This window comes from Triturus cristatus, chromosome 1_1, assembly GCF_964204655.1.
Source record: "Triturus cristatus chromosome 1_1, aTriCri1.1, whole genome shotgun sequence".
Taxonomy (NCBI): Eukaryota; Metazoa; Chordata; class Amphibia; order Caudata; family Salamandridae; genus Triturus; species Triturus cristatus.
The window spans coordinates 718,593,456-718,609,874 of NC_140579.1; positions in this window are offsets into that span (position 1 = coordinate 718,593,456).

Sequence of the window (16,419 nt, forward strand, 5' to 3'; positions counted from 1 at the left end):
GCAGGGGAGACTCTGGAGGACCTTGCTAAGGTGTGCAGCGAGATCCTGGCCTCCGCCTTTGGCCCTGCCCCACCCCCTGTGGTGGAGTCCTCCATCCCTGCACCCACGACGCCTACCCTTCGCCCTCATGTCCCTGCGGTGCCTGGTTTTTCCCCCCCACATGATGCCCTCCCCGCTGTGGAAGACGAAGGAGTCTGAATGTGCAGGCAAGCTAGGGGACACGCGTCCCACTGTGTCCCCCATCCAGCTCTGACTTATGGACTGCCCTATGGGCTTTGTAAATATTGAACTTGATCCACACACACATTATTTGGAAATGCTGAATAAAGCCTTTTTTTTTCCTTAGAACACTACTGCTTTTGTGGTGTTGCTGTTGGTGGGGCTGCTACGTGATTTTGGGTGGTGATCATGTGTTGGGTGTGTGGGAAATGTAGTAGTGTGCTGGTCATAGGGGGGACCCTGGTATCTGTGTGCCATCACAAGGTATTAGCTAGGTTTCTCTGTTCATGTAAGCAGTTACTGCATGGTGAAATTGTCCCAAGGTGTATTCCTTCCTCTGTGTACCCTGACATCTTCCCTGCAGGGTGTTCCCAATATTGAGCGGTGAGCTGTGTGTACATTAGCTGGGTGTGTGACGGACCCTTTCAACTTTGGCCATGCATGCAGAGCGATGTCTCCACCTGCATCATTCGTGGCATCCTTGGTGATCAATGTACTTGTGTATGTAGTCTGTTGACATGACTTCATGTGGACATGTTCCCTTTTAGGCTGTATGCATGTGTGTACTCCCAGCCTCGCACACATGTGTTACATGTACAGCAGGGTCTTTGTGCACCTGACTGACAATTGTGGCAATTGGATCTGTGGGTACTCCACCCTTATTTTTTTCCATGGGCAATGCTGGGGGCCTCTGCACCCACCCCTCCTGTGTCTGGGCACTGCTGGGAGGACTCTGCACACACCCCTCCTGTGTCTGGGCACTGCTGGGAGGACTCTGCACCCACCCCTCCTGTCTCTGGGCACTGCTGGGAGGACTCTGCACCCACCCCTCCTGTGTCTGGGCACTGCTGGGAGGACTCTGCACCCACCCCTCCTGTGTCTGGGCACTGCTGGGAGGACTCTGCACACACCCCTCCTGTGTCTGGGCACTGCTGGGAGTGATAGGCACACACCCCTCCTGTCTCTGGGCACTGCTGGGAGGACTCTGCACCCACCCCTCCTATTTCATGATATGTACGCTTAGAACATACACGTGTGTGGGTTCGCTCCATGCATACGAGGTGGGGGTACGTGTCGTACATACACGGTTGGGGTGGGGGTACGCTCCATACATACGCGGGTGAGGGTACGGGTCGTACTTACACTGTTGGGTTGGGGGTACGCTCCATACGTACGCGGGTGAGGGTACGGGTCGTACTTACACTGTTGGTGTGGGGGTACGCTCCATACGTACGTGGGTGAGGGTACAGGTCGTACTTACACTGTTGGGGTGGGGGTACGCTCCATACGTCCGCGGGTGAGGGTACGGGTCGTACTTACACTGTTGGGGTGGGGGTACGCTTCATACGTACGCGGGTGAGGGTACGGGTCGTACTTACACTGTTGGGGTGGGGGTACGCTCCATACGTCCGCGGGTGAGGGTACGGGTTGTACTTACACTGTTGGGGTGGGGGTACGCTCCATACGTCCGCGGGTGTGGGTACAGGTCGTACTTACACTGTTGGGGTGGGGGTACGCTCCATACGTACGTGGGTGAGGGTACGGGTCGTACTTACACTGTTGGGGTGGGGGTACGCTCCATACGTCCGCGGGTGAGGGTATGGGTCGTACTTACACTGTTGGGGTGGGGGTACGCTCCATACGTCCGCGGGTGTGGGTATGGGTCGTACTTACACTGTTGGGATGGGGGTACGCTCCATACGTACGCGGGTGAGGGTACGGGTCATACTTACACTGTTGGGGTGGGGGTACGCTCCATACGTCCGCGGGTGAGGGTACGGGTCGTACTTACACTGTTGGGGTATTAGCTAGGTTTCTCTGTTCATGTAAGCAGTTACTGCATGGTGAAATTGTCCCAAGGTGTATTCCTTCCTCTGTGTACCCTGACATCTTCCCTGCAGGGTGTTCCCAATATGGGTCGTACTTACACTGTTGGGGTGGGGGTACGCTCCATACGTACGTGGGTGAGGGTACGGGTCGTACTTACACTGTTGGGGTGGGGGTACGCTCCATACGTCCGCGGGTGAGGGTATGGGTCGTACTTACACTGTTGGGGTGGGGGTACGCTCCATACGTCCGCGGGTGTGGGTATGGGTCGTACTTACACTGTTGGGATGGGGGTACGCTCCATACGTACGCGGGTGAGGGTACGGGTCATACTTACACTGTTGGGGTGGGGGTACGCTCCATACGTCCGCGGGTGAGGGTACGGGTCGTACTTACACTGTTGGGGTGGGGGTACGCTCTATACGTCCGCGGGTGAGGGTACGGGTCGTACTTACACTGTTGGGGTGGGGGTACGCTCCATACGTACGCGGGTGACGGTACGGGTCGTACATACACTGTTGGGGTGGGGGTACGCTTCATGCATACGGGGGTGGGGTTACGGTCCGTACATATGCGTCCCCACGCTATGTGATGCTTGTGCGGGCCGTACCCAGGCCTTTGCCACGTGGGTACAGCCGTCCCGCCATAGTTGGGATGACGTAGGTGTGGGCGGGGTACGACTCGTACCCACGCTCTTAAGGCGTGGGTACGGGACGTACCTGTATTGTTGTGTTGCCGGTTCGCGTCGTCAAGCACTTCCGTTGTGGCGGTCGCTGGCTTTGCTGGACACGCCCCCACCCCCTCGTAGTGACCAGGTCCTGGGGGTCAGGTATGTCCAGGGCATGTGTGCTGTGTGACTTTGGTGGGGGTTTTGTGGCCTGCCCCTGGTCCTGCCCCCCCTTTCCCCCCTCCCTTTGTTGTTCTGACCTTCTGCGGCGTCTGCGTCGGAACCTGTAGAGGAGGTCGACTGCTATGAGGGCCGGGATGACACGTAGGTTCGGGTCCATGTCTGTCCGTCGCGTACAGGTACTCCTTGTTCGCGTCGTCCTGATTTCCCGGCAGTTTTTGGCAGCCGGAAAATATTCACAGTGCGGGATGACGTCGGTGCGAATCGTGATTCCTGGTTCATGAATGGCAGGCTGCGTGCGTCCCGACGTCACGTCGGCGCTTTCCCGGATCGCATTTGTATGTTTATTTTAGTCGGTCGGGGTTTTGTACGATTCGTACGGAAATGGTGTTTCCGTGCGAATCGTAATTCCATGTTTGTATATTTTGACGCCCGGGTACGCGTCAGACGGAGAATATGCTCCGTCCGACGGTTCGTACCCGGTTTTTACCGGATCGTGATCGGCACCTTTATCTGTATTTATCCATATTTATTTTGTACTTTACGTATAAATGAAGTTGTAAAACTGTACATTTCCATATCTATTTAACTGATAGACACACACTCATACTATGATGTCTGTCGGTTTTTAGCTATTTAAGCAGCCAAATATTACATATCAGTACACCCACTGTGATATAATAGCATTATACCATAAATGTAAGTTGGCATATGCTGTTATTTAAAGAAATGTCATCCTGTTTTTAATTTCACTTGCTGTCCATCTGCTCAGCCGCTGGCCTATAGTTCATGAAAGGCTGCACGGAGAATCACTTAAAAGAAGCACAATTTTCTGTATTTATCCACTTTAAAAAATAAATGCAGACAGAAAACACATTGCTTTCTGTCTGTATTTATCTGTAAAAATCCGTAAAAACGGAAAACAGGGAGCCTTATAAATAATTATTTAACTACCTGCCAAGCCATGTTGCCCTACAAACTAAACCTGCAGCTAAAATGTAACTTTAAAAATATGATAGTTACACAATTTACATGTTATTCAATTAAAATTCAATAATTACTTAACTTCCAACCCAAAATCTCCATCACAACCCACATCTAATATAACTTAAAAATATAATTTCAAAAATTACATAATTATTAATAAATGTTAAATATTTATAATTACAGTTTCACCCTGTACCCCTACAAAACCAAACAAGCTGCCTCTAAAATATAACTAGAAAAATAGATTACACAACTGACATAATGATCAATTAAAGAATACATCAATATTTAATTATTAATTATAGGCATTAACTTCCCACTGTTTACCCCTGGAAACCTCACAATCTGCTACCTTACCATAAATTACAATTAGCAATTAAATTAAAATTATAAATAACTTAAAAATACAAATCATATTTAATAAAAACTTAGTTTATAACCTACAATTAAAATGTAAACTATAATATATAAAAATAATTTTAAAACGTTTTACAACTATATCATTGTAAACGATATTTACAACTCAGTTTTGACAACCATATTAGTTACCCTAAAGAATTTTTTTAATTTTTAATCAATATTTCAGCAACACAATATTTAAGTATCACAATATTAGAAACTTGATATTTGTGTAGCTTCATATTTTGGATTCAATATTTTGTCAAAATACTGATTGAATGATTGGCTGAGTACAGGGACGTAGTTGTAAATGAAAATGGCGGTTTCAGCACTGTAAACAGATGAGGGTGCGATAGCAAGTTTGAGTCTGTGCAGAATCTTTATGGTGGAGTACAGAGGATAAGGCTTTCTTCCATTGGGAGCGCCTGTTGGTAAGCGTTTGTTGGTAAAAAACAAATTAGATCGTTGATTATCAATTCCTTATTTTTAGCAGAAATTTGAATCTATGAATAGTGCTTCTCTATTCAATTTGAGCATTTTTGTGAGATATTTTTTGCTGTATTTCTGGTAAAGTTAGGCGGAAAAATGATTCGGACCGAGATGTGCCCAGCGGGAGATAGTAAGTGGTTCAACATAATGATGGGGATTGACTACATGGTGAGTTCACTGGGCAGGAAGGAGCTAGTGTAGTGAGTGAGGGAATAGTTGTAGGACCGTAATGGAAGAGGACTTGTTCCAGGATGTCTGCCTCCTAAGAGGAGTAGGGAGTTTAGTCCTCTTTCTATTTCTTTTAATGTCTATCCCAAAAGGAAAGGTCCTACCTAGGGAAGAAGCCCTCTTGATTTCTATGGCTCATTCATGTAAAAATACCTTAACCTGGGAGTCACAAAATGTCCACTACAAAGAGGACATCCCTGAACCCCAATCAAAGGAACATGCAAGACTGCACCAACTCGAGGCATTGGATGCAAATGGAGGATAACCCACAGCATCTATGTGGAAGGAGTGGCTCGATCGGGTGTGAGAGGCCTGCAGACACCGTGCTCATATTCAGTCCTTCATAAAGTGAATCACTGTGATACTAGATTCTGGTAAAGTCTGGTGAGCACTGAGCTCTGCATTAGCCCTCTAGGAAGAACATAATACGTCGGGGCAAGGCTGAGCAGTAAGACATTGGAGATCTTGACAGGGAGGGGTGGTGCTTACCCATTAGGCTACAGTTAGGGGATTCATGGGATGGCTGCATACTGCCTTCTGAACCTCAGCAGTCTAAGGACCGGATTACAATTTTGTTGCAGTTGCGCCGACTCTCCGCCAACACAGCAGCGCAAGGACCACCCACCTTATTACGAGTTTAATTTATGTAAGGCAGATGGTACTTCGACTTTCCCATGGCGGTGCCTATAAACGAAGCACCACAATGGGAATGGCAGAAGAGTTCCAGCACAGCATGGGGTGGTGATGTCCATGTTGTGTCGGAACTTCGGGGAATAAGCAAGGGGGCACCTGTTGTGCCCCCCTAAATGTATCCCCATGGGGGCTGTAGGATCCCCTTTGTTCCTCCACCCCCAACTTTTACATGGGGGGGGTCTCCTGCCATGTAATGGCTGGTGTAACTCACAATATGCTGAGTGGGATTTGCTCTAATTCTGCCCAACATGTTACACTGGGACGCAGCTCCACCACTGCCAGGCAACGATGGTTCCATGGCACAGCCGGTGGTCCTCCGCTGCAACTACTTTTGAAGTCGTAATGTGGTGGACGGACCACCGTGAGTCTGGGGCTCTTACGACCGCCATATTCGTAATCAGCCCCTAAGACCTCAGCAGGGTCGACTCTATAATGGATTGTTCATCACCCAGATCCACTGCCTAAAGCAGAGCCCCACAGTGGGGGATATCGAGCTATGAATTTCTCTGTGGAGTCACAGAAGGAAGGACATGGGGCATTGCTGACATTCAAAATCATAACAAATAGGGGGTCCAAGAAAGGGGAGAAACAGGGATCATCATGCACTGTGCCCAATACCGTTCCATACTACCATGAACAGCTGCCGTGTGACAGCACTGCAAATCAAAGTGTCGGTCAGATGCAGAAAACCGATGTCGGGCCACAGCCGCTCCCCACCATGCTGTTCCAGTGGGCAGCAGCCACCAGCCTGTTGGACCACCAGCATCGACCAATGGATTCTAGGACCTCTTAATCCGCCTGTAGAGTAGTGGTCTGCTTTGAGAAAGCATATGCACAGGCAATCGGAATAAACAGATGTCGCTAGGGTGGGGTGAGGGGGCAGTGCGTACTCTAGGGCACTTTATCCATGCCTCCGGGAGTAAAATTCAGACCACTTGATGGACAACGTGGCGATCTTATAGGCGATCAGGTACTGTTGCAGATCTACATCAGGTCTATAAAACTGCTGAGCAGTTAGTAATTGGGTTGCAAAAGTGGGAAAGCACAAAAGGCTGACTTAGTGGGTATTTAATCAAAAAAGGTCATCCATAGCCCTGAAGCCTCTGAAAGTTACAGCCCTGTGGTGGCCATCTTGCCCCACGCCAGACCTTGGATATGCATCCCCTGCTGTCTACATCCCCACCTAGCAGGATCACCTGATCCAACTTGGAAAGAACCTTGAGGGTCTGCAGGTTGCAGGCCTCACTATCAAGGTAAGCAAGTGCCAGATAGGGCAGGGCTATGTTGTATACTTCAGCCACCGTTTCTGCAACCAACGCTTGTTGAAATACCAGTCAGGACTCTAGCGACAGCACCGACAATCAATCTATGAGTGACATCGGCACCACAGAGGCCAGCACCAAAAGTGTCCCAGCTGTTCATTTTTATTCATTCCTACTGGTCTTGTCCAAAACCAGCAAGCGCCTTGACAGACAAGTTCCAGCTGACAAAAACACGCTGCACCTCAGCTGTCCAGCCTAAAGAAACTGCCAGCTTCCCCCATGTGCCCAGACCCTCACGACTCCACCCGATCCCAAGGTGGGAGCTCTCGGAATTCTCCACTTGCAGCCTTTTTCCAGGTGGTCCCTCTTCCTTTCTAACGAGTCGCACGCAAGGTTACCAACCCGTCTAGCACCTCTGCAACCAGATTCTCCAGGGAATTCAGAAAAAATATTGGAGTTTAAAATATCGATGTGCAAGAATATTGATTCTAAAATATCGTGACATGGAACTATCTATGGCAAGAATATCGATTTTAAGTTGAGTAATGCTGATTTTTTTAAAATATCAAAGTCATTAGTCTCATTTGCAAAAATATAGTTTAAAATATTTGTTAAATTTTTGTTATGCGATTTAGTTTATATGCATATGTTGTAATTTTTTGTATCATTGTTTATTTTTTTTAATATATTGGTTACATTTTTAGTAGTTATTCTATCAAATTTATTGAAATTAAATTGTGTTTAATACCGTAGCAGGTTTTGGGTTTTATAGGGAAGGAAGTAATTTAATTATTACACATTTATAATTTTTTTACAAAGAAAAATATTTATTTTATTGTTATTTGTTAATTTTTTTTTTTTTTTTTTAAAACAGACTTTTATTGAACTTTACAGAGTAATACAAGCATATCTCTCGTCCCACAAGGCATCTGTGCCATAATGCAGATCGTCCATAAGAGTGGTCCATTAGCACAATGCAGTACAAGCAAAAGGCCCCCCACCCCGATCCCCAGTAAATCTCCCCCAACAATGCTTGTTATTTATGTTAATTGTGTTCTTTTTCTAATGTCAATTTTATGTGCAGGTATGTGGTTTTTTTGGGGTGAAGGGGGAAAGTAATTTATGTTTCAATTATTACTAATTGTTTAATAAATGATAATTATATTAATTGTTTATTTGTTGGGGTTGCAGGGTTATAGGGGTGATGGTTGGGAAGAGATTTTTGTTAATTTGAAATAAAAATTAATTATGTTTAATTAATGAAATATTTTTAGGTGAGAGTTGTGGGGTTTATAGGGGTAAAGGTTGGGGAGTAAATTAATGTTAATTATTAGTTAGATACTAAGAATTATTTAATTGAGAATTGTTTTAATTGTGTAAAAAAAAAAATCTTTGATTTTAGGTCTGGGTTATGAGGTTTATATGCGTAAATGGTGGGAAATATAATTAATGTTAATGAATTAATATTAAGGGGCTTATTAAGATGTCGGTTGGAGTTGCCTCCGACCAACACGGTCTCAGACTCGGGACCGACAGACCTCAGGTCGGCGGTTCCGACCGCATGATTACGATGCGATCAAACACTGTTCGGTCGGATTTCCACAGTTCTCTATGGGGGCTTGTGTTACAGTTGTAAACGGGCCGTAATACAGTCTCCTTCTGAGAAATGGGTGTGTATTTGAGAAACCCTGCACCCTGTCCCAGGCACCCAATGGTGCCTGTAACAGTGCAGGGTTTTACAGGTGGGTACCCTTTCGAACACCAACCATAGGCCACGAAGGCAAGGGGGCCCTGTTAGGGGTCCCCAGAGTTGCTTTCTGACATCCTTTCCGTGTCAGAAAGGCTGGCACGGAAAGGCTTTCGAAAACCGACATCATATTCCCGATGGCGGAAACACCATCCATAGGGGATTGCGGTGCAGTTCCGACCGCAGACATCGCAATCGAACGGTCGGAATGCAAACCGACACTGCGGTCGGAAAGCTTCCGACTAGCGGTCAGAAGCTTTACTACCGACATTGTAATTGGCCCCTTTGTTTTAGATATTTAACCTCTTCAGTGCCCATGACGAGATAGTCTCGTCATGGAGCACGGTTGCGCTGTGCCCATGACGAGACTATCTCGTCATGAACCCCGCCCGCTAATGTAACGCCCGGCACAGGGCGGGGAAAGGGCGTGGCACTGAAGGGGTTAATTGATAATTGTTTTAGATTTTGTGTTTGTTTTTGAGGGTATAGGGTAGGAAATAAATTATTTAAAGTAAATTATTTTAAAATTATTAATTTGATAATCATGTTTAGTGTGTAAATCATTTTTGTTAAATTGTATGAGTAATGTGGGTTTTTTGGGGGTATATTGTGCCAAGTAAAGAACATATAATTAATATTTTATTAATGATATTTGGATAGTTCCACTTTATATTAATAGAATAAATATTCATTTTTAAATTACATTTAATGGTGTAGGTTGAGTTTGGTGGGGTTGTATGGTGTGAAGTAAAAAAATATATATATATTTAAAAAAAGAATTTCTATAAAAATTATTTTAAATTTTATTTGTAATGATATTTGTGATCTGAATGTAAAATTATAACATGATTATTTTTTGGATTAATATTTGTATATTTTTTCAACATTTATATTTTTTAACATTTGTTTTTGAAGTAAATACATTTTGTTGAAGATATTTGGTTTCTTTTTATTGTTGCACTAATTGAAGTGGGAATAGTAAATTGTTTTTATTGGACTATTAAAATTTTACCATTCTGTACTGCAACATTTTCCCTACTATTGTAGTGTGTCAAATGGTAAAAGCAAATAAAACCTATCTGCAATTAAACATTACCTCTACGTCCCTTTAGCTTATCTCCATTACGCAATGAGGTTCCTGTGCCTCAGCCCTACCAAAATAAAGGCACCGCCCACTCCACAAAACCTGTTCTTTTGGTTCTAGACACAGTAGGATGTGTGCAGAGCACTCACTCCAGCGTGAGTTTGTTTGGCGGTGTCAGTTGCTAAATTTTTACCGCACTGGGTGGGGTGTGGCTCCTGCTGCAAGATGTTTATTCTGGGTTGGGCACGCATGACGTTCCTTGTGGCTTGGTTTCCTGCCGCTCTGTGCTGGTGGTGGTGTGGACCGGCTTCCGCGTTCTTCTCTTCTGGTTGTCATGTCTTGAGGCGTGCTGGGTGGAGGGGGAGGGAGATGTCGTTCAGGTGAGGTGGGCCAGTGGGTCGGCTTGCGAGCGTGGGGCACCTCTCTCATTCCCTTTTCTTGCTGGGATGGAGGTCTGCAATGCTTATCTCTGTCTGGCTTGCGGTGGTGTGCAGGGACTCTGTTGTCCCGCTGTGTCGTCCTCACTTCCACATTTAAAAAAAAAAAACCCACAAATGCCTGTTTTTCTTTCTTACATGGAGGTAGACTGCTTTCCTCCGGTCTAGGTGGCCTGTTGCCAGGGCTGGCCTGTGCCTCTCGTTTGGTCATCTTTTTTGTGGTGTGTATAGCTGTGCATTTTTTTTTGTGTTGTGTTTGGGTTGTTTCCTAACCCGTAATTTTCCCCCTCGCCTGACGGTTTTCCTGTGCCTTGCCTCTGCGCCTACGGCGCAGTGCTTGCAGGCCTGGCGCTGCTTCTTCTTGGGCATCCCCCAGGCTGCTGGTTGCAGGGCAGAGTCTTGTGCCAGCCCTTTCCCTGCACTACCTATGTTTTCAGCATCCTATGGGCTGTGGGTGCCTTTGGGGAGGGGTGCGCTCCTGCCAGGGTCCCTGTTTGTGGCTTTGGTGTCTGTAAGAGCTGTTGCACGTCGTTTTCGGGGATTCTCTATTGTGCGATTTCTCCCCCCTTGGTATGGCGGTGATCATTTTCTTCGGCTTCCCCTGCGCGCTGCTTCATGGGGTGCCGTGGCTGCTTCTTTCTGCGTGGTTGTTCAGTCTTGATCCCGCCTGTTGGCTGCTTCTTGTACTGGAGCTCTTTGCCTGCTGTTCCGGTGGTTTGCCAGCGAGTGGTGGCTTGTGCTTCGTTTGCTGACCTCTGGTTTTGGCCTGGTCTGCTTTGTTGTGACAGTGGGGAGTGTGCTGGTCTCCCATGTGCTGTTGTCCCGTCCTGTGTTGGGGGTGTCTGTGTCCTTTGGCCATACGACCCTGCAAGCACCTGCCCTCATATGTTCCCGGACGTTCTGCAACATCAGGCCTGGTTCGTTCCGGTTGGGAATCTGCCTGGGATTGCCAGGGGCTGTAAGCTTCGCTGGCTCCTCTGCCCTCCTGGCCTGAGGGCTGCGTTTTGTGGTTCGGTTTGGGATTTGCCCTCTTCGGTTCCATGGTGGGGCAGTGGTCTCCAGCTCCTGCTTCTCCGGTTTCTGGGTGGTTGGGGTAGGTGCTGTGGCCTTGTTCAATCAATCAGGGGTTTTAAAGCACGTGGGTAAGGGTCTCAAGGCACCAGGGGTGGGGGAGCAGCTCCGGTCAGTCGAAGAGCCAGGTCTTGAGGGCATTCCTGAAGATGTGCAGAGTGGGGGTGCGTCCAATGACATTCATCAGGATGTTGTTCCAGGCTTTGGCCTAGATGTAGAAGGTTCTGACACCCGTTCTTGTTCTATGGATGCGCAGGGGTTCGGTAAGGGTGAGGTCGGCTGTTCGCAGGTTCCTCTAGGGTACATGGAAGGAGATTCTGTTGTTGAGATTTTGGGGTTCGGTGTTCTGTAGGCATTAATAGGCGTGGGTGAGCATCTTGAAAGTTACTCTTTTCTCAACGGGGAGCCAGTGGAGGTTGCACAGGTGATGGGTGATGTGTTGTTGTAGGGATGCCAAGGACGAGTCTGATTGGGGTGTTCTGTATGGTTTGGAATTTGCGGAGCAGAGACTTGTTGATCCCAGCGTAGAGGGCTTTGCTGTAGTCCAGTCTGCTGGTTATGAGTGCGTGGGTGATGGTCTTCCTTGATTTGGGGGGAGATCCATTTGAAGGTCTTTTGGAGAATGCAGAAGGGTGTTGAAGCAGGTGGAGGTGACATTGTTGACCTGCCGGGTCATGGAGAGAGAGGAGTCAAGTACGATGCAGAGGTTTTTGGCATGGCCTATCGGGGTGGGGGGGGGGTTGCCGTGAGCAGTGGCCCACCCGGTGTTGTCCCATGCAGAGGGGGAGGGTCTGAGGATGAGGACCTCGGTCTTCTCCAAGTTAAGCAGTCGCTGCCTGAAGCTCATCCAGGCTGCAACGTCCTTCATTCCTTCCTGGAAGTTGAGTCTGGTGGTGATGGGGTCTTTGGTGAGGGAGGGATGAGCTGAGTGTCGTCGGCATAGGATACTATGTTGATGTGGGGGGCTGAGTGACGATCCCTGGGGTACAGTTGATTTCCGTGGGTTCTGAGAGGAAGGGTGGTAGTTGGACTCTTTGGGTTCTGCCGGTGAGGAAGGAGCGGAGCCAGTTGAGGGCGGTTCCCTGTATGCCGGCATCGTGGAGTCTTGTTGTGAGAGTGCGGTGGTAGACGGTGTTGAAGGCTGCAGAGAGGTCGAGGAGGATTAGGGCTGCGGTGTGTCCCTGGTGGAGGAGGGTGCGGATGTAGTCTGTGGCGACGAGTGGAGCGGTCTCCGTGCTTTGGTTGCTGTAGAATCCGAATTTGGAAGGGTTGAGGATGGAGTTTTCTTTGATTAATTTTGTGAGTTGGACGTTGACGGTCTTCTCGGTGACCTTGGCTGTGAATGGGAGGAGTGAGATGGGTCAGTAGTTTTTGAGGTCCGTGGGGTCTGCAGAGGGCTTCTTTAGTAGGGGTCTGACTTCTGCGCATTTCCAGTGGTCGGTGAAGTGGTCGGTGAAGTGGTCGGTTTCGAAGGTGGCGTTGATGCGTTGGAACTGGGCGATGTGCAGGGGAAGGGGTCCGTGGGGGCTCCTGAGTGGATACTTTTCATGGTCGACACAGTGGTGCCGATCACGATCCGGCAAAAAATTCCCCCGTGCGACTCGTATCGGGTCTTTTTACCGTACGAATCGTACAAGTGCCGTACGAACTGGCAATCACGATTCGCATGGTAAAAAGTCCATACGAACCGCACTGGGAATCATTCCCCACACGTCCTCGGGTCGGAAAATGTGTCCGACACGTCCTCGGACGATTTACCTTACAAACGTGAAAATCCAAGTCCGACCGAGGAATCACGATCCATCCCGTGCGTCCGAGCGTACAACCGTATGGAAAAAACACCGTCCGCACCGAACACCTATAGCAACCATGGAGACATGTGCCCGCATACGCGCCCAACACTCCCCCCAGCCCCCGTACGTCCGACACGTACCCCCCGTATATGTATACCCCCACCCGTCTAGGTACACCCCAGTACGTTCCAGTCGTACCCCCACCCCAGTACGTGTCGTACCACCGTCAATGTACACCCCCCCACCCCTGTACGTGTCATAGCCCCGTCTTGCCACACCCCAGTACGTTCCAGTCGTACCCCCACCCCAGTACGTGTCATACCCCCGTGTACCTACACCCCAGTACGTTCGAGCCACACCCCCACCCCAGTACGTGTCATAGCCCCGTCTACCCACACCCCAGTACGTTCCAGTCGTACCCCCACCACAGTAGGTGTCGTACCACCGTGTACCTTCACCCCAGTACGTTCCAGTCGTACCCCCACCCCAGTACGTGTCGTACCACCGTCAATGTACACCCCCCACCCCTGTACGTGTCGTACCACCGTCAATGTACACCCCCCCACCCCTGTACGTGTCGTACCACCGTCAATGTACACCCCCCACCCCTGTACGTGTTGTACCACCGTCTATGTACACCCCAGTACGTTCCAGTCGTACCCCCACCCCTGTACGTGTCGTACCACCGTCAATGTACACCCCCCCACCCCTGTACGTGTCGTACCACCGTCTATGTACACCCCAGTACGTTCCAGTCATACCCCCACCCCAGTACGTGTCGTACCCCCCGTGTACCTACACCCCAGTACGTTCGAGCCCCACCCCCACCCCAGTACGTGTCATAGCCCCGTCTACCTACACCCCAGTACGTTCCAGTCGTACCCCCACCCCAGTACGTGTCGTACCCCCCGTGTACCTACACCCCAGTACGTTCGAGCCACACCCCCACCCCAGTACGTGTCATAGCCCCGTCTACCCACACCCCAGTACGTTCCAGTCGTACCCCCACCCCAGTACGTGTCATACCCCCCGTGTACCTACACCCCAGTACGTTCGAGCCACACCCCCACCCCAGTACGTGTCATAGCCCCGTCTACCCACACCCCAGTACGTTCCAGTCGTACCCCCACCCCAGTACGTGTCGTACCCCCCGTGTACCTACACCCCAGTACGTTCGAGCCACACCCCCACCCCAGTACGTGTCATAGCCCCGTCTACCCACACCCCAGTACGTTCCAGTCGTACCCCCACCACAGTACGTGTCGTACCACCGTGTACCTACACCCCAGTACGTTCCAGTCGTACCCCCACCCCAGTACGTGTCGTACCACCGTCAATGTACACCCCCCCACCCCTGTACGTGTCGTACCACCGTCAATGTACACCCCCCCACCCCTGTACGTGTCGTACCACCGTCAATGTACACCCCCCCACCCCTGTACGTGTCGTACCACCGTCTATGTACACCCCAGTACGTTCCAGTCGTACCCCCACCCCTGTACGTGTCGTACCACCGTCAATGTACACCCCCCCCACCCCTGTACGTGTCGTACCACCGTCAATGTACACCCCCCCACCCCTGTACGTGTCGTACCACCGTCTATGTACACCCCAGTACGTTCCAGTCGTACCCCCACCCCAGTACGTGTCGTACCACCGTGAACCTACACCCCAGTACGTTCGAGCCCCACCCCCACCCCAGTACGTGTCATACCCCCGTGTACCTACACCCCAGTACGTGTCGTACCAACGTCAATGTACACCCCCCCACCCCTGTACGTGTCGTACCACCGTCCATGTACACCCCAGTAGTTCCTGGCGCACCCCCAACACAACCTCCTAAGTACGGAGCGCACCCCATGCCCCAACATCACAACCGCATGTACGAGTCGTACAAAGCCACACACAAGGACATAATCGTACAACCAAATGGCCCATGTACACACCGTACACACGCTCAAAACGCACGTACACAACAAGGACAAAACAAAACAACACAAGAATACACCATTCGAAAGGCACACAGCCACTAAACATGGCCAACAACCACTAAAATAACACAATCACTGACCTGCAACTGTCAAAAACAAACAGAGGCCCAATACACCACCACTCCTTATAACACACCCACCCAAAATTCAAACACTGCCACACCCACCCATGGACCAATAAAAAGGGCCCACACACACAAACCATGAGCCTTTGCAACAGACTCACTGCTGCCAGACACCACAGAACCAGACTACAAGCTACACCACACCTTACACTTGCACACCTTCACACGACCACCCTCATAAACACCCTCTCATCACATTCACACACACACACAACCATCCACACCCCCCCCCAACATCCACACACCCCCCACACCCACACCATCCCCACCCACACCCCTCACCATGCCCACTACCAAGAATCCAAAGTTCAGTCACCGAGAGTTGGAGGTCCTTGTTGATCAAATCCTCAGAGTTGAGCCACAGATCTTTGGAACATTGGTCAGAAGCACCAGCCAGGCAGCCAAAACAGCCATGTGGCAGACCATCGTCGATGCTGTGAATGCCGTTGCGGACACCAGGAGGACCAAGCAGGATTGCCAGAACAGGTGGTACGATCTGCGGAGGAGGGTCAGAGCCAAGAGGCAGGAGGAACACGACCAGGCCAACGCCACCGGAGGAGGGCCCTCCCGCAGACCCGTACAGTACCATCCCTGGGAGGAGAGGGTGATGGCCATACTGCCGGTGGAGGCAGTTGAAGGAGTAGAAGGACTCAGAGACCCGGGTGAGTACACAAACAACGCACCTCACATGGGGGGAACTGCAACCACAACCAAAATTACTAACAGGCACGCAACCACCACAAGCCATCGCATGACTCAACCACACTCCATGAGCAGGCACATGCCACTGCTGCCACCATGCCCCATGCACCCAGCTGGACAATGTCAAGTCACAGGCCACAGAAGACAACAACACATGACACGGTAACCCGGATGGCGGGAGGCTGGGCACAAAAAATGACATAGTGCGACTCCAAAGCAGACAACAATGCCCTCTGCCCATATGGCCTAGGTCACAGCCAGACAAACACTGTGTCCCAACACAGGAATGACTTGCCAGCAAATGGCGGACGCCTTGCATCAACACATGGGGGTGAAGGCACTGTTTTGCACATGACAGCAGCTAATGAACAGCCAACATTGTGAAAGAGTGGCAGCACACACCACCACAGCAGCAGCGCACAGACACACAGCAGACAAAATGGGTGCCTGGAGATCAGAAACAAACTCACATCAACAGGCCAAGGGCCACTCAAAGATCTGCCAACAGTGTGTGCCCA